This window comes from Bos javanicus, chromosome 3 (genome assembly GCF_032452875.1).
Source record: "Bos javanicus breed banteng chromosome 3, ARS-OSU_banteng_1.0, whole genome shotgun sequence".
Lineage (NCBI taxonomy): Eukaryota > Metazoa > Chordata > Mammalia > Artiodactyla > Bovidae > Bos > Bos javanicus.
The window spans coordinates 15295230-15314001 of NC_083870.1; the positions used below are offsets into that span (position 1 = coordinate 15295230).

The following is an 18772-nucleotide window of genomic DNA, read 5'->3' on the forward strand; positions in this document are numbered from 1 at the left end:
TGTGTGTGCACACGTGCACTCAGTCATGTCTGATTCTTTGTGACCTGATGGACTGTAGCCCACCATGCTCCTTTGTCCATGGGATTTTCCTGTTACCAGTACTGGAGTGGGTTGCCATTTCCTCTTCCAGGGGATCTTCCAAGCCAGGGATTGAACCCAAGTCTCCTGCATTGCAGGTGAATTCTTTACTGCTGAGCCACTGGGGAAGCCCCCATTATAAATTAGGTCAAATAAGATTGAGATTTGGTGTTAAGTTTTTGTTATTGAATAGTTTATTGGATGTCATTTTACCATAGTTGAGTGGATTGAATGAGCAAAGTGAATTACAAACAACATGTACAGCTGTAATTGTAATTTCCCTGCCAAAAGATACTTTTTTGCTTGGAAAAGAAACAACTATGCTGACTTAATAGATTATTTAAGAAACAGTAAATTGTAGATGTAATTTTGAATTTCACTGATGTAATTTTTATGGAGACATTAAAACCCTCATTGAATCCAGGTATTCTAATTAGGGCCTGTTGGCCTAAGATTTTTATTAAATTATATAACTGATTGATGTAGTTTCTTTAGTAAGAAAATATGCAGATAATAATGACAGTTAGCTCTGTTCTTGCTCTGTTCTTGGTTAATTTGCCTAGTAGTCTTTAAATTGTTTCACACAGATTCCAGTTGTTTGTTGATGTATTTGGCTGTGCCAGGTCTTAGTTGCGGCACACAGGATCAGTAGTTGGGGCAGGCGGGGTCTTTAGTTGCAGCATATGAACTCTTAATGGTGCATATAGGACCTAGTTGCCTGACCAGGGTCCCCCGCGTGGGGAACAGGGAGTCCTAGCCACTGGACCTCCAGAGAAATTCAGTAGTTTCTTTAAATTATGCCATATTATTAGATTAGCTTGGTTTTGGATAAAATTTATATATTTTTAATTGAGATACAATTCTAACACCATAAAATCTCCTCTTTTAAAGTGTGTAGTTCAGTGGTTTTTAGTATATCCCCTTATATATTAGCTACATACAAAAGTTTGCAACCATCACCACTAACTTCAGAATATTTTCATTACCTTGAATATATGTTTTAATTTGGCTATTACATTTTAGAAAACTGATCACAGGGCTAGTGTTTTTACTTTCTACTTCACAAAAGAGGGTCAAATTTTGTATCCTTTAATTTTGAGCATAATCTCTAATGTAGGCTTGTAGCAATGTTTTATTTATTCCTCCATAAAATATTTGATTGCCTTCCCTGTGCAGTAAATGAGTAATTATGATATAGTATGATAACTTACAACAAAGCTAGCGGAGGTGATGAAATTCCAGCTGAGCTATTGAAATCCTAAAAGATGATGCTGTTAAAGTGCTGCACTCAATATGTCAGCAAATTTGGAAAACTCAGCAGTGGCCACAGGACTGGAAAAGATCAATTTTCATTCCAATCCCAAAGAAGAGCAACACCAAAGAATGTTCAGACTACTGTACAGTTGCATTCATATCACATGCTAGTAAGGTTATGCTCAAAATCCCTGAAGCTAGGCTTCAGCAGTATGTGATTAAAGAACTTCCAGATGTACAAGCTGGGTTTAAAAAAGGCATAGGAACCAGAGATCAAATTTCCAACATTCACTGGATCCTGGAGAAAGCAAAGGAACTCCAGAAACACATCTACTTCTGTTTTATGACTACACTAAAGCCTTTGACTGTGTGGATCACAACAAACTGTGGAAAATTCTTAAAGAGATAAGAGTATCAGACCATCTTACCTGTCTCCTGAGAAACCTGTAAGTGGGTCAAGAAACAAAGTTAGAATCTTACATAGAACAGCTGATTGGTTCAAAATTGGGAAAGGAGTATGACAAGGCTGTGTATTGCACTCTGCTTACTTTTGTACAGAGTACATCATGCAAAATGCGGGGCTGGGTGAATCATAAGCTGGAATCAAAATTGTTGGGAGAAATATCAACAACCTCAAATATGCAGATGATACCACTCTAATGGCGGAAACTTAAAGGAAAAAAGAGCCTTTTGATGAAGGTGAAAGAGGAGAGTGAAAAAACTGGCTTAAAACTCAGCATTTAAAAAAACTAAGATCATGGAATCCGGTCCCATCACTTCATGGCAAAAAGATGGGCAAAAAGTGGAAACCGTGACAGACTTTATTTTCTTGGGTTCCAAAATCACTGTTGACAGTGACTACGGTCATGAAATTAAAATACGCTTGCTCCTTGGAAGGAAAGTGATGACAAACTTGAACAGTATATTAAAAACAAAGACATCACTTTGCCATCAAAGGTCCATATACTGTAGTTTTTCCAGTAGTCATGTATGGATGTGAAAGTTGGACCACAAAGAAGGCTGAGTGCCAGAGAATTGATACTTTTGATCTGTGGTGTTGGAGTAAACTCTTGAGAGTCCATTGGACTGCAAGGAGATCAAACCAGTCAATTCTACAGAAAATCAGTCCTGAATATTCATTGGAAAGACTGATGCTGAAGCTTCAATGCTTTGGCCACCTGATGCAAAAAGCCAACTCACTGGAAAAGACCCTGATGTTGGGAAAGACTGAGGGCAAGAGAAAGGGGCAGTTGAAGGTAAGATGGTTAGATAGTATCACTGACTTAACGGACATGAAGTTGAGCAAACTCCTGTAGAGAGTGAAGCATGAGGAAGCCTAGCATACGGCAGTCCATGGAGTCGCAAAGTGTCAGGCATAACTTAGTGACTTATCAACAACAACAAATGATAACTTCCATAATAGGAATACATATGAAGTGTTCATAGGACTGTTTGGAGAAGGTAGTGAGCAGGAAAGTATGCATGGAAAGCTTTACAGTGGAACTTGTATTTAAAATTAGATGTTGACATTTTTGTTAGCATTTGCTAGACAAATTCTAATTTGAGGACAAAGTAAATAGTAAAGGGCAAAGGTGAATTTAGCATGTTTCCTAGAGTGTTTGTGAATTGTGCTGTCAAACAGTTTGACAGCCCTTTAGTGTAGGTGGGCACTAAGAAAATAATAAAGAATGGAGGACAAGTGGGGAACTTACAACTTTTTATTGCACTCAAAAGTTAAAATTGCTTTTTTGAAAAGTTTTTCTATTTGAGAAATTTAGGATTACTTTAGTAAGTAAGAACCCTATCATTTGTAACTGTAATATTAAATCTTACCAAAGACATAGTACCTGAATTTTATTTTCTAAATCTGTTAATACCTGACTACTTTGGTCTTCATGCATACTTAGTCGCTTTAGTCGTGTCCAACTTTTTGTGACCCTATGGCGTGTAGCCCACCAGGTTCCTTTGTCTATGGAATTCTCCAGGCAAGAATACCGGTTGGGGGGGGCGGGTTGCCATGCCCTCCTCCAGGGCATCTTCCCAACCCATTGGCAGGCGGGTTCTTTACCATTAGCACCGCTTGGTTTTCATGCAGGAGTGAAAGTCAAGTAGGAGTAATACTGGGGCAGGTTTGTAGAATTTCTTGAGAACACAGAACTGCAACAGCAGATGGCATTAGAGATCAGGTTTAAGGATGAGTTGCAAGGATTTAACTGTTAAGGGGGGAAGGGAAATGAGGTGAACTGGGGATTCAGAGTATAGCTGGCAAAGTTCAATATGACCCTTGGGCATTGCTGGTCTGTTTAAAGGTTTATCTGTAGTTTTTCAAAACCTACTATTTAAAAAATGTAGCAATTAAGAATTCTCTCCCAAGAAGAAAAGGAAATTTTTGTTGTATATCTAATAACTCCTTCTCCCCCAACTAAAAAAAAGGTAGAAAAATATGAAGGTGGCATACAGGATCTATTTAATAGCCTTAGCTTCTTTATTTTAACTAAGTATCACTTTGCACCAACAAGTACCTAATATTAGATGTTAGGAGTGGTATATCTGACTGGGTAAAGATTTACCTGGGAAAAGGGGCAGTAGTTTGCATATTAACTGTGGCTTCCTTGGATATAAATATGAGTCTTTCTTCAAACTGGATTTATGGTGTTCCTAAGGCTTTGGTTTCTCCAAAATCTATTTTCTAAAGAGGGAATACATATTAGCAAAAGAAGATAATGTCTCAAAGATGTCAGAAATAAGTAGTGTTTAAGTGAAATAGTAATGAGAGCCCACTCTTTAAACAGAATAGGTTCTGAGCTATTCAATTTGATCTTTTTTTCCTCTTTATTTTTTAACAGTCAAGTTCTGGTCTGCTATGTGTATTTTACCTTCATTTTTGGAAAACATTTCAAAGTTGATGTGCAAGTCAAGAACTTGTAATAAAGTTCTGCTCCTCTATTAGGAAGTTGGAGTTTAGGAGGTGTGCAAAAGCATTTTGACAAAAATTCACAGATGGTAAATATATACATTAGAATATTTTAACTGTTTTTAGCCAAGCTACATAGAATTACTAACATCTGAGTAGGTATGTGAAAGTAAAAAGACAATCCCAGAATTCAGTAGTAACTTTCACAGTAAAAACGGTGGAAGAAGACAGACCTGAACCCCACCTTTTCATTTTTTGGCTTACTTGCTAAGTATGATTATCCTGTAGTTCCTTGTCTAGTCCTTGGTTGCATGCATAGGGAGCTACAGAAGACTGCTGAAGAAATCACAGATTCTGAAAATTAAAAGCCAAAGGCAGGGGAACTTGGTAACTTTTCTTTTTAAACTGTTTGTTAATTATGAGTGTTAGGAATTCTCAAAGAAGTGGAAAATCTCCTAGGCATTCTTGGTGACATGTTTTTCTTCTCTTTCAGCCTTGAAGTAAATTGTCTAAGATAAAGATGAGAAATTAGAAAAGTAAGTTTAAGATTACTAAGTTCCTAAATAAAAAGAAAAAAAGTTGCAGTATACAATAGAGAGAAGAAGTAGGATGATGGAGTGGAAAGACTCAGCTCAAATGTCACCCAACTCTTTGAAATGTTACCTGAACCTTCCCAGGCAGAGTTCGTTACTCTAACTTCTGTGCTTCCATTGCATATATTTCTCTGTTTTTAACATAAATCACATTATAGTATAATTATTAATTTGTCTTTTACTAGTGAATGCTCCTTAATTGTCAAGGTGACCTTTTTAGTTTTTGCATTTCATGATCAACACAGAACATGCTTTAAAAATAGTTCAATAAAATTATAGACTGTGGGTTTATCTATAAGCATAAATACTGCCACCACCACCAAAAATACTGCCCTTAAAATACAGCTTGGGGATAAGAGAATTTGTTTGCCTATCCCTAAGATAGTGCTTATTCATGTAACTTTCATAAGTGAACTACTCAAATATTTTCTCTTCTTTCATTTACTTAAAGTATGTACATATTAAAACTTATTAGGTTCTATTGTGGTTAGTATAGTCAATAGGTCATTAATTTTAAGAAGTTAGTATTATTGGTAGTAATGCTTGCAACTGTGGCTGTTTCATGAATTTCCTGGTAAGGCACAACTTTGGTAACTACTCTTCTAAGAGGTCAAACAAAAACTTTACTTTGTTTTGTCACAACACAGAGAGGTGAGCTAAGTTATCTATGTTATCTCCAGTTAAAAACAACCCCCCACATTAGGCTCTTAGTTTAAGAAAATATTTTTAGTAGTCAAGTACCTTTTGAATGCATCTGACATATCTTAGTGACTCACCCACTAAAAGGTGGTACCAGATTGTTATCAACCAAGGGCTCTTGTGCCCAGGCAGCAAGTCAGACTCTGGCAGGGGTGTTAGCATCAGAGTAAGAATTTGTTTGCAGGGCTCCAAGCAAGGAGAATGAGCAGCTCATGAACTTTGTTCTGATTGTTTGGTGCTAAGGTAACAATGATGTTTCGGGAATGCCAACCATCTGGTTATAATCGGCCTGGGGTCTGTGTACTTGTGCCCAGCATATAGTCACCATCTTCCACCTGGGTAGGAGTCTTAGTTTCTACAGAACGCTCAAGGATATACACCAGATTGTTATTCATGTCCCTTCAGGAGAAACCTCGAGATCCCTGTGACACTACAGCCCTAATGGTTAACTGCTTGAGCCTACTGTTTTGAATTCCCTTGAAGGCCTAGAAGCTTTTTTTTTTTCCCCCCAAGTAACAGGAATACAGAGGTGCTTTTGTACCCAAGAACGCTCCTCAGGGTCTTGGTTGGTTTCAGTATCCTCTTTTCTTTGATACTTCTCAGTCCTGAGGGGAACAGGGGCAGGACAAGAAAGGAAATAAAGCTTTGGATAGAGAGGTTAGTCATAAACCCTATATGAAGTTGATTTTAGGGAGAGTTTGTCTCCAGACGAACCCCAGGTGAAGCTTTTATTCTTACTGGTATCTGGTTTATGTTTACCCAGTGGTTTTTTTTTAAATACAATTTTTTTGTGTGTTTAAGCTCCTTAGTTCTTATTAGTGAATTCAAGATTTGGTAAATAAGAGATCGTCACATTCTTCTTACTTGTAACTTGTGAGCTGAGTGCCATCTGTGAGTGTAGTCTTATATCAACTTATGGGGAGGTTCAGAACACAAGTCCTCATTATCCCACTGTTACTTTTCCACTGCCATGTTCTGGTTGTAAAGGTTATTCAAGCAGGAATACCTGATGGTATATAGCTATCTCCAGGTTCTGCTTTGAATGGAATTCTGTTTTACCTTCATACTGATTGTTTGCTTTGAAAGCTGCTTGAGCTAGAATTACTTTGTAGTAGAGAAGAGAATGGTTGGCATAGATCCCAGCTTCTCCAGGGCAGAGGCTATTATGCAAATTTTCCCAGATCTTCACATTTCAATAAAGCCTTCTTTTCTCCCTTTAACACACACAAAACAGACTGTTAAGGGGGCAGCCAAGATCTGCCCTAAGCCTTGAAGACAAAATAAGGTCAGTGCCACTCTTTTCCCAAAATACCACCAATTGTAGAAGCTCCCATCAAAGCTCCCATAAATGGAGGGGAAAAGCAGATCTCTTCTATTGCACAGTGCAGCTCTGCTATAAATGTACCAAGAAGATTAAAACTACCATAATTAGTTTCCTCAGGCTCAGCTTCAGTTCTTGCTTTCATTTTGTAGTTGAAACTTCTCTAAATCAGCGTTGCTTTTGGCTGGTTGAGCAGTTTACTTTCTTTTAAAGTGTAGCATGTTAGGGATGTCTGCTTGAGTCTGATTGTGGTTTGTTTTAATGGAGTACATAATAAGATATGCTAAATGTGAAAAATATTTCTCATTTCATTGTTGATTTTGCTAATGGAAAAAGTCATTATTGAAACAAATTGATAGAAGGCATAACTTGCTTAGTCCCAGAGAATTAAGCCTAAATATCATCATGCTGACTCACTAATTCACATACTGCTTTTTATGGTTGTCTATTCATATCTTTATTTCATTTTAGTGACTGTATATCATGCCAGAGGTGTTTACATACAGACTGCTCCATAAGTACACGTTGCTAGTAAATTCTGAGGTAGAGCTGCTTAGAAGTGAAGATTTTTGGATTACATCAGAATTAACAGCCCTATATGATGAGATAACAAACGTGGAGCTTTTATGAAACTTCATGAATAGGGACAAAAGGTTAAATACATGATGAAAAAAAGATTTTTTTTTTCTCCTGACCTCATTTAGTGAGTCTAAACCACTGAAGACATTTTTCTGAATTGTTCCTCTTTCCCAATTAGTTATATAGGGATTTACGGGGAGAAATCTTGAGAGAAAGAGTATAGATTAATTTATACGTGTGCTGTGGTAGTGATTTTACACTTCAGGAAAAAACTGGGTATAAAGAATCTAAAGACTTTTCCTCTGCTGTTAATACCTAAGACAGATTGGTGTTGTATGTTTGTTGCTTAAGTTATATTCAGTAGCAGGTTAAGTTATATTCAATAGCAGGAAAAGCCTCTCCATACCATTATTAATATTCTTTTATTATAGTATTCTCTGAAGGAATTAAACTTCCTCTAGTAATATATGTTGGTTGACTCTTTAATGGGGGCAATATAGTATAATAAAAATGAGCAGGTGCAGCCACCTAATTAATGGTTATGTAATTTAAGAAAAACCCATAGTGGTCAGCTTTTGAAAAGAAAAACTTGTGTGATTTTATATTAAAATATTTGATTTAATTATCTGTATGTTAAATTTTCTTTTGAGACTTTTCCCCCAACCCCCATTCTCAGATGTTCTGGTACAGTCACTTGAGAAAAACTGTCCGCAAACATTTTTCTTTACCTTTTTTAATAGTTGTCCTAGAGTTTGCAATATACATTTACAACTAATTTAATTAACCTTGAATTAACACTGTTTTGCTTTACAAATACCTTGTAATAATAAAATGGCACAAATTCCTCCCTTCTTTTCCTTGTCTCTTGTATCATTACAGTCATTCATTTCATTGTAAATAAAGATACACATTCACATCATCATACTTTATTAAATACATTGTTGTTATTATTATTTTAAATAAACTTATCCGTTAGATTAGATAAAAATAAGAAAACTAAGGAATTCCCTGGTGGTCCCATGGTCAGGATTCTGCACTTCCACTGCAGGGAACACAGTCCCTGATAGGGGAACCAAGATTCCCCCATACCTCTCAGTGCCGCTAAAAAAAAAAGAATAAGAAAAATAAGTTTTTATTTTACCTTCACATCTTCTCTGCTGCTGCTGCTGCTGCTGCTGCTGCTAAGTCGCTTCAGTCGTGTCCGACTCTGTGCGACCCCATAGACGGCAGCCCACCAGGCTCCCCTGTCCCTGGGATTCTCCAGGCAAGAACACTAGAGTGGGTTGCCATTTCCTTCTCCAATGCATGAAAGTGAAAAGTGAAAGTGAAGTCGTGTCCGACCCTTCACGACCCCATAGACTACAGCCTACCAGGCTCCTCCATCCATGGCATTTTCCAGGCCAGGAGTACTGGAGTGGGTTACCATTGCCTTCTCCCGCATCTTCTCTAGTGGTCTTTTATTCTTTATATAGATTCAGATGTCTGTCAGAGAAAGTCTTTGTTTCTTCTTCATTTTTAAAAAATAATTTCACAGGTTACAGAATTCTAGCTGTTTTTTTTTTTTTTTCTTTCCTTCTAACACTTTAAATATGTTACTCCACTCTCTTCTTGCTTGGGCAATGTCTGAGGAGAAGTTGGATATAATTTTTATTTTTGCCCATCTGTAGTTAAGAGGACAGTTTTTTATATTTTGGTTAGCTTGTACCTCTAGATTGTAAACTGAGACTTCTCTGGCAGGTCAGTGGGACTTCATTGGGACTTCTCTGGCGGGTCAGTGGTTAAGAAACCACCTTGCAGTAGAGGGGACACGGCTTCAATCCCTGATTGGGGAACTAAGATCCCACATGCTGCAGAGCAGCTGAAGAGCCCACAAGCTCTGGAACCTGAGTGCCACAACTAGAGAATCTGTGCAAAGCAATGGAAGATCCTGCATGATACAGTGAAGACCCCACATGCTGCAGCTAAGACCCGATGCAGACAAATATTTAAAACAAAAAACCCAAATAGTTCTGGGTGCCCCCTCCCCTCTTAGGTAGAACAGGATGGCTAGAGTGGACTAGAGTTGGGTATTTCCTCCCACCAGATCAATTGCTGCTTCTGCTAAGTCGCTTCAGTCGTGTCCAACTCTGTGCGACCCCATAGACAGCAGCCCATCAGGCTCCCCCGTCCCTGGGATTCTCCAGGCAAGAACACTGGAGTGGGTTGCCATTCCCTTCTCCAATGCATGAAAGTGAAAAGTGAAAGTGAAGTCACTCAGTCGTGTCCGACTCTTAGCAACCCCATGGACTGCAGCCTACCAGGCTCCTCCGTCCATGGGATTTGCCAGGCAAGAGTACTAGAGTGGGGTGCCATTGCCTTCTCCGACCAGATCGATTAGGCTTTGATAAATCCCAGCAGGTTAAGCTCTGGTTAATAGTTTCTCCTGAGGGCAGACCTTGTTAGAAACAGAATGATCTGGCATATTTCAAAATGGTTCCTTTCCCCCTCTGCAAGAATTTAAGAGGGAATTTTTCTCATTGTGCCAACCTAGTGGAGATCCAGAAGATAAAACTCATAAAAGTTTGTGGGAATCACAGTAATTGAGTTCTCCTGGAGTTTTCAACTCTCAAACTAGTCTACATTGAGCCTCCAGCAGTTTATCACTTTAAAGTTGAGGTTTCCCTACCCTAGCACTCACTCGTTCCACCAGGGTTTCTGCTCTGGTAAATGATTCTCCATCAGTCACTTCAGTTTTGGGGCCTGAAGTTTACTCTCTGACCTCACGTCTATTATGGATATAATTGTTTATTCTTTCCATTTAACTTTTCACATGTTGTTGGGGTAGAATGTTAACCTCCATACTTCTCCGTAAATCTTTTTTTTTAAACCCTATTTGATTTTTTTTAAATATATATTTCATTTATTTATTTAGGCTGCTCCAGGTCTTAGTTGTGGCATGTGGGATCTAGTTCCCTGACCAGGGATCGAACCTGGACCCCCTACATTCAGAGCACAGGGTCTTATCCACTGGACTACCAGGGAAAAGTGAAAGTCGCTCAATTGTTTCTGATTCTTTGCGACCCCATGGACTATACAGTCCATGGAATTCTTGAGGCCAGAATACTGGGGTGGGTAGCCGTTCTCTCCCCCAGGGGCTCTTGCCACCCCAGGGATCGAACCCAGGTCCCACACATTGCAGGCGGATTCTTTACCAGCTGAGCCACGAGGGAAGCCCAAGAATACTGGAGTGGGTAGCCTAGCCCTTCTCTAGTGGATTTTCCCCACCCAGGAATCAAACCAAGATCTCCTGCACTGCAGGCAGGTTCTTTACCAACTGAGCTATCAGGAAAGCCCAGACTACCAGGGAAGTCCCTCTATAACTCTGATCAACAAACATTGTAATAGGGGTGTGTATGCATGCGTGCTCAGTTGATTCTGTCATGTCCAATGCTTTGCGACTCCATGGACTGTATCCCACCAGGGTCCTCTGTCCATGGGATTCTCCAGGCAGAATACTGGAGTGGGTTGCTGTGCCCTCCTCCAGGGGATCTTCCTGGTCTGGGCATTGAACCTGCATCTCCTACATTAAGGCAGATTCTTCACCCACTGAGCCACCTGGAAAGCCCAGAAGTGTGTATAATTAGTTTGTAAGAAGATAAAATTGTGAATTTCCATTTATATCTCAGCTTTCATTGCATACAGAGTAGTTTCAAAATCTGCCATGTACTGGGATGATAGGAGGATCTTCCTGGCACATATCATGTAAAAGACGAATATATAAACTCCTAAGGCACGTTACTGTTTTAGTGGATTCCAGTAAACTACTTTGAATAAATTTTCCTGTGTTGATATTGTTATCTATAGAGTGTAACTTTAAAGCTTTCCTTTGTTCAAGTGCTGTTTTTTTAACATGTAATAAGGCTATCCTTTCCTGTTTCATTAAGTACATGACAAGTTAATTTCAGAATCTCTTAGTATAGCAAGAATGATGAAAATAGCCTACTGTATTTCTGTTTAGATACTAGTTCTGTTACTGAAATTCTGTGCTGTAATCCTCTGAACACACCTTGAGGATTTGAACAAAACATCCTATTCTTGGTTCCAAAATCTTAAGTTATGAGCACATAACCTTTACTATGTTTGTTTGTTGTAAGTACCAATTAAATAATAATTTAAACTGTCTTTTCCTTTTTTTGATGTCCCTGTGAAGTCCCCTGAACCACCAGAGAAGTCCCAGTTTATAGTCTATGGAATTTTGTACAATTTTTTTTTTGAGATTCTGTTGTTATAGTTTGTGCGTTACAGATATCTTTCATTCAGTGATCAAAACAGAATTTTAATTTTATCATCCTGTGCTGTCAAGTATTTATGTCTGATGTGTGAGATACAGAAGTAGCATATTTAATTATGTCATTAACATTTTGTTCTGAGCAGAGTGAGATTTTAGGAACAAATATTTCAAGAAAATGTTTTCTCAAAAGGAACTGAGCAAATCTCAAAAATTTTTTTGTCATCAACTTATAGGTTATTGGCAGTTTGTAGAAGCACTTCAGAAAGCTTATTCAGATATGAGTGAGTGATTGAAGTCGCTCAGTTGTGTCCGACTCTCCGATCCCATGGCCTGTAGGAGCCTACCGTGCTCCTCCGTCCGTGGGATTTTCCAGGCAAGAGTATTGGAGTGGTTTGCCATTTCCTTCTCCAGAGGATCTTCCTGACCCAGGGATTGAACCCAGGTCTCCCACATTGTAGGCAGATGCTTTACCATCTGAGCCACCAGGGAAGTCAAATATTAGGACTCATGAATCTTTTCCATAAAGACAATTTTTTTTAAGGTTAAAAAAATATTTATTGGCTGCACAGGGTCTTCTTACTGCAGCATGCAGGGTCTTCTTTAATTGCAGCATGCAGGATTTTTTTTCTAGTTGAGGCATATGGGATAGTTCCCTGACAAGTGATGGAACCCAGGCCCCTGCATTGGGAACACAAAGTCTTAGCCAACTGGACCACCGGTGAAATCCCCATAAAGACATTGTAAGGCTTTTTTTTTTTTTTAATGGAATGAGAATAACCCTTGTTTTAGGTATTTTGTTCTCCTCTAACATTTTCTTCTTTTTTATACTATTTACTATGTCCAGATTAAAGTTGAATTATAATGAATAAAGGTGATTTATTTTGGAGTTTCTCTCATGAAATTTCGACCTACATAGACATTTTTCTTTAATTAATTTTCACACAATGTCAAGAGTTCCCAAAGAGAAATTTTCTTGAAAGATTCAAGGATTGCTAAGAGAAATATTTCACTTAAAGGCTAGTATTAATATGTTTAATGTTGTTTAGCTTAGTGTACTAAAATTTTAGAAAGACTAGAATTATGACATAAGTGCAATTCTTATTCTCTTATATGATTATTGAAGTATTAATTCATGATCTTTTGTTTATTTATTTATTGACTGAACCATGTGGCATGTGGCATCTTAGCTCCTGGACCAAAGATCAGCCCCATGCCCCCTACAGTGCTGCAAGAGTGAAGTCTTAACCACTGGAACACCAGGGACGTCCCCGTGATATCTTTTAAAATGAGATAGTTTAAATTATTTTTATAATTTTTTTTCATGTCTCCCTGTTTGTAGGTTACCCTTTAATTAGATTCTGTGGATATATTTATAGAGGTCTCATTTATTTTTTTTAATTCTCTTGTACTTCTTGGCAGTCACTCATAATAATGGCAAAATATGAAATCCCTGATGTAAAAAACACATATACTTTCTTTTACTAGTGATTTTGAACATTTTTTTCTTGTTCTACTAATCAGTTCTCTTTGAATTGTCTGCCCATATATTTGCTTGTGTTTTATTTTGAGATATTGGAGGACTTTTTTGTTTTGTTTTATTTTTTTAAACTACATCTGAGTCTTTTCCTTTATATATATATCTTGTTATTAATGCCTTTCTCCCAGAAAGATTACCTCAAGATAGAGAAGAACTAAAAATTTACCTATAATTTATTCTAACCCCATTCAAGGTGGGAAGTTAGGACTGGGATTCTTCAAGGTCTGTATCCTCAGTGACCCAGCTCTTAAGAAGGGCTCAGAATTGGAAATGAAAAAACAAGAAAGTTATTGATCATGAAAAGCAACAGGAAGTAGACACAACTAACAGCAGGATTAAATTTTGCAGGAACTTCAAATAATATATTTGTTGGATAAAGAATATAAAGTAAGTTTATTTGAAGTGATTTAAGACTTAAAGAAGAATAAGCCTTTAAAAAATGACCAGGCAGATTTTCAAAAAGAAGCCAATGTCATATATTTTCTAGATATGAAAAACTGTATTTTCTTGATGAAAAATGCATTCATTGATGTTTAAAACTCAGTGAATAATTTAAGCAGCTAATTTAGACACAGCTGTGGAGAGAATAATAAACCAGAAAATAACATTGAGAAAATGCCACTGTGGGCTTCCGAGATGGCTCGTGGTAAAGGATCCGCCTGCCAAGCAGGGGACACAGATTTGATCCCTGGGTTGGAAAGATCCCCTAGAGAAGGAAATGGTAACCCAGTATTCTTAACTGGAAGATCCCATGTACAGAGGAGCCTGATGGACTCCAGCTACGAATCATGGGGTTGCAAAGAATCAGACACAACTTAGCAAGTAAACAACCACCATCATTCACCTCATGAAAGGGATGAAGGGTGAAACAACAGTCCATGAGCTTGGGAAACAGAAACGCGTAAAAGCACCCAAGGAGACAAATAGAAGAAGAAAAGTATCAGTTGTGTAAAAGTGAAATTAGAAGCATCACATGTAATACGGTGGGAAAGGAAGAATAAAATGGAAATGAACAAGACTCAAAACGTTGGGAGTGTGATATTTATGAAAAAAAGAAGAAATACAAAAATGTGTAACTGATACCTTAAAAGAAGAAGGCAGAAATTTTAAACTTTAACATAAAGCAAAGAACCTCTTTGTGAACCAGGTGAAAGGATCAAATTACCTCCTGAGGAGAAAATTCAAGATGTTCTCAAACATCAAAATCCAGAACCAAAGAACAGTGGGACAAAATCCATAATGTCCTCAAACTGGATAGTTTCATCTATACCAAAATGATAATGACAGACATTTTTGAGCACCTCTTTCTTCAGGAAATTTTAGAAAGCAACCTTCAGTCTTTTTGTTAGCCACAAAGAAATGTAACATGCTTAGTTGCTCAGTTGTATCCAACTCTTTGCGATCCCATGGACTGTAGTCTGCCAGGCTCTTCTGTCCATGGGGATTCTCCAGGCAAGAATATTGCAGTGGGTTGCCATGCCCTCCTTCAGGGGATCTTCCCAACCCAGGGATTGAACCCAGGTCTTCCACATTGCAGATAAATTCTTTACCAGCTGAGTCACCAGGGAATGGTGAATTTCTACAAACAATGTAGAAATGAGAGAGAAAATGAAAGTCATTTAAGTATATACTGATCTCTTCATTTAATATAGTAGGAGTCAGACAGTGTCAGTTGTTAAAACTGATACTGTAAAAAACTGGTGTAGTAAAAAAATTATGTATGTATGTCTAATTGGATAATGAGGCAGCAACAGGAAGAGAATGCTGATTTAATCACTGCTAATAATGTCAGCAAATATTGAAGGCTAAGGAGAAAAGGAAATATATACTAATCTGAATGCAGAGTTCAAAGAATAACAAGGAGAGATAAAGCTGTCCTGCGTGATCAATGGTGAGAAACAGAGGAAAACAATAGAGTGAGGAAGACTGGAGATCTCTTCAATAAAGTTAGAAATACCAAGGGAACATTTCATGCAAGGATGGGCACAATAAAGGACAGAAACAGTAAGGACCTAACAGAAGCAGAAGATATTATGAAGAGGTGGCAAGAATACATAGAAGAACTATATAAAAAAGATCTTAATGACCCAGATAACCATGATGGTGTGATCACTCAACTAGAGCCAGGCATCTTGGAGTGCGAAGTTAAGTGGCCAAGGAAGCAACTCTGACCAAAGCTAGTGGAAGTGATGAAATTCTAGCTGAGCTATTTCAGAATAATCCTTAAAGCTGATGCTGTTAAAGTGCTGCACTCAGTATGCCAGCAAATTTGGAAAAACTCAGCAGTGGCCACAGAACTGGAAAAGGTCAGTTTTCATTCCAGGCGCCAAAAAAGGGCAATGCCAAAGAATGTTCAAACTACCGCACAATTGAACTCACTTCACATGCTAGCAAGGCAATGCTCAAAGTCTTTCAAGCTAGGCTTCAACAGTATGTGAACCGAGAACTTCCAGATGTATAAGCTGGATTTAGAAAAGGCAGAGGAACCAGAGATCATATTTCCAACATCCATTAGATCATAGAAAAAGCAAGAGAATTCCAGAAAAGCATCTACTTCTGCTTCATTGACTACACCAAAGCCTTTGACTGTGTGGATCACAACAAACTGTGGAAAATTCTTAAAAGACATAGGAATACCAGACCACCTTATTCTGTCTCCTGGGAAACCCATACGCAGGTCAAGAAGCAACAGTTCAGACCTTACATGGAACAACTGGTTTAATATTGCAGATCCTTTCCAACCTTAGTCTTTTGTCTTCTTTTATGCTCTGGTTTTCTCCATAGCACATTTCACTATCTGATATTCTCAATGTTTTACCTTTTTATTGCCTCTTGCCATTCCTCATGCATTAGAATGAAATTTCTGTGTTGAAGGGAAATTTTTTTTTGTTGCTGTTATTCCTAGCATTTAAACAGAAGGTACTTTAAAACTATTTGTTGAAAAAATTAATTACTGATGAAACAAGAGTTCAAGATTATAAAGTAGATAAAATCAGTAGTGTTTTTGAATACCATCAGTTTAGAGTTAAGAACGGAGAAGGCAAATGGCACCCACTCCAGTACTCTAGCCTGGAAAATCCCATGGATGGAGGACCCTGGTGGGACACAGTTCATGGGGTCGCTAAGAGTCGGACACTATTGAGCGACTTCACTTTGACTTTTCACTTTTCGTGCATTGGAGAAGGAAATGGCAATCCACTCCAGTGTTCTTGCCTGGAGAGTCCCAGGGACGGGGGAGCCTGGTGGGCTGCCGTCTATGGGGTCGCACAGAGTCAGACACGACTGAAGCGACTTAGCGGCAGCAGCAGAGTTAAGAAATGTAACAAAAAATTTATTCAAAGAAATAACATTGTTTATAAAATATTCAGAAGGAAACTTGACAGCAAGTGTTTAGGAGCTGTATGAATAAAATTACCGGTATCTAGTAACACCAATAAGCTTGACTAAATAGATAAATTTACTTTAGTTATTGTGGAGCCAAAGTTAATGTTGAGATATCTTTTTTCCTATTTTAATATATAAAATTAATGGTACTTGGGAGTTTTTCAGTATTTTATATGAACTTCAAGGTCATCTAGAAGTATACATACGCAGAAATAACCAGGAAGACTTATGAAAATGTTCTAAAAAGTAATGGTTATGGCTGTACAATTCTGTGAATATATCAAAAACTTGAATTTGTGCTCAGAAAGGGTAAGTTTTACGTTATGTGAATTATATCTCAATAATGTTATAAATAATCAAGGAATTCCTATAGGATTACAAAAAGTCAAATTTTTTTTAAGTATTAAAACATATTATAAAGTTATAGTGTCAACATATTATTGTATTAATGGCTCAGGAATAAACATAAATGTGAAAGTGAAATCACTCAGTCATGTCTGACTCTTTGCGACCTCATGGCCTGTAGCCCACCAGGCTCCTCTGTCCATGGGATTTTCCAGGTAAGAGTACTGGAGTGGGTTGCCATTTCCTTCTCCAGAACATAAATGTAAAAGAAGCAAAATGGAGAGCTTAGACCTAAATATAAATAAAAATATGTGATATATGTATTTTAAGCCAGTGAATATGAAATGAGAAATGGAAAAACTGTTAGAACAATAGACAAAACCTTTTCAGGTAAAAGTTGTTTCTCTACTGTAGATTATGTTTTAAAAATCCAAAATAGATAAGTATTTTAAAAGTAAGAATGAGACCACAAAAACATTCATTGAAAATGTGAAGATTGTCATCAATAGGAGGATGTGATCGTTTCAGTTATGCTATGAAAACCAAACTATAAAGCTAAAGAGACTATTTAATCCAGTAAAATGGTTAAGAGCTTTAGCTCTGAAATCAGACTATGTTTAAAGCATATTTGAATAACTTAATGATTAAGTGACTTTGGTCAGGTGACCTAGTTTCTAAACTATATTCCCTTGTTTAAAAGTAAATAAATTTAATGAGGATAATTACATTAACCACATCATATGTTTGTTGTTTGGATCAAATGACAGATTGTGTGGTAGTACAGTTTTTCATATGTTTTTGAATGCATTGAACTTCTTTTTAAGAAAAACAATAGGAAGCAGGAAGATAGCCAGTAAACTGAGAGAGAAATGTGCAACATCAGAGAAACAACTACTATTTCAAGAATATTGAAGGCTCTTCAAAATGTGCTGTGCTTAGTTGCTCAGTCATGTCCCAACTCTCTGCGACCCCAAGGACTGCAGCCCACCAGGCTCCTCTGTCCATGGGATTCTCCAGGCAAGAATACTGGAGTGGGTTACCATTTCCTTCTCCAGCTCTTCTAAATAAGAAATTATAAACTCCACAATTTAGAAAAATGACATAGGTCAAGACCTTCAACAGCTGTTACACTGCTGAGAAAATATACAAGGACTACAAAATCACATTCCAAAAAATGCCTCATTCAGAATACCAGTCAGTAAGTGAAATGTAAATAGAAATGCCTCAAAAGTGTATCTTAAACAGGTTGTGAAACCTTAAACACTGATAATGGGAGTAAAAAAATATTTTCTTTACATTCAGCACATTGACATTTCACAAAAAGAAAACTCACATAGCTTAATGTGAAAATATTACAAGCAATATAAGAATACAAACCAAAAAGTAGAAAAAAAAAAATAGAGTCAATAGATGAGTATAGACCTCAAAACCAAAGAGGTGGAAATATTGAAACCATCTGAAAGATTTTGAAATGGTTTTTTGGGCAAAAAGACAACCTATTGATAAAAACAGGACAATAAGAAATGGATTTGAAATGAACCAAATAGTAATTAATGTAATGACATTTGAAATGAAAACTCAGTGAGTTTATTGGAAGAGTAAATGAGAGAATATTGTTTTCTGGAGATAGATATAACCAAATCACCTAATTGTCAAGGTTTGGGAACGTTAAGATTGACATGAATACTGTTAGTCTGATGTTTAATTTCAGAATTGTCAGAAGCAAGGTTGTCATTTATTACTGGTTCTGCCATAAAGAATATCATAAGTCATAAGATATTATCTTGGGTTACAGATG

The 18772-nt window shown here is 37.4% G+C and overlaps 1 protein-coding gene and 1 non-coding gene across 9 annotated transcripts in view; one reads left to right on the forward strand and one right to left on the reverse strand.

The window, feature by feature from the left end:
- Positions 1 to 18772, forward strand: part of ASH1L (ASH1 like histone lysine methyltransferase) — a 207980-nt gene that overhangs the window by 38825 nt on the left and 150383 nt on the right. Inside the window, exon 2 of one of the 8 annotated variants that reach the window (XM_061413003.1) lies at positions 4740 to 4782. The exons of the other annotated variants lie outside the window; for them this stretch is intronic. The gene's annotated coding sequence lies outside the window, so the exon portion shown is untranslated. The remainder of the gene's footprint in view (positions 1 to 4739; positions 4783 to 18772) is intronic. 8 annotated transcript variants of the gene reach the window in all.
- Positions 10387 to 10459, reverse strand: TRNAQ-CUG (transfer RNA glutamine (anticodon CUG)). Its single transcript has one exon. It is a non-coding gene; the product is annotated as a tRNA-Gln (tRNA).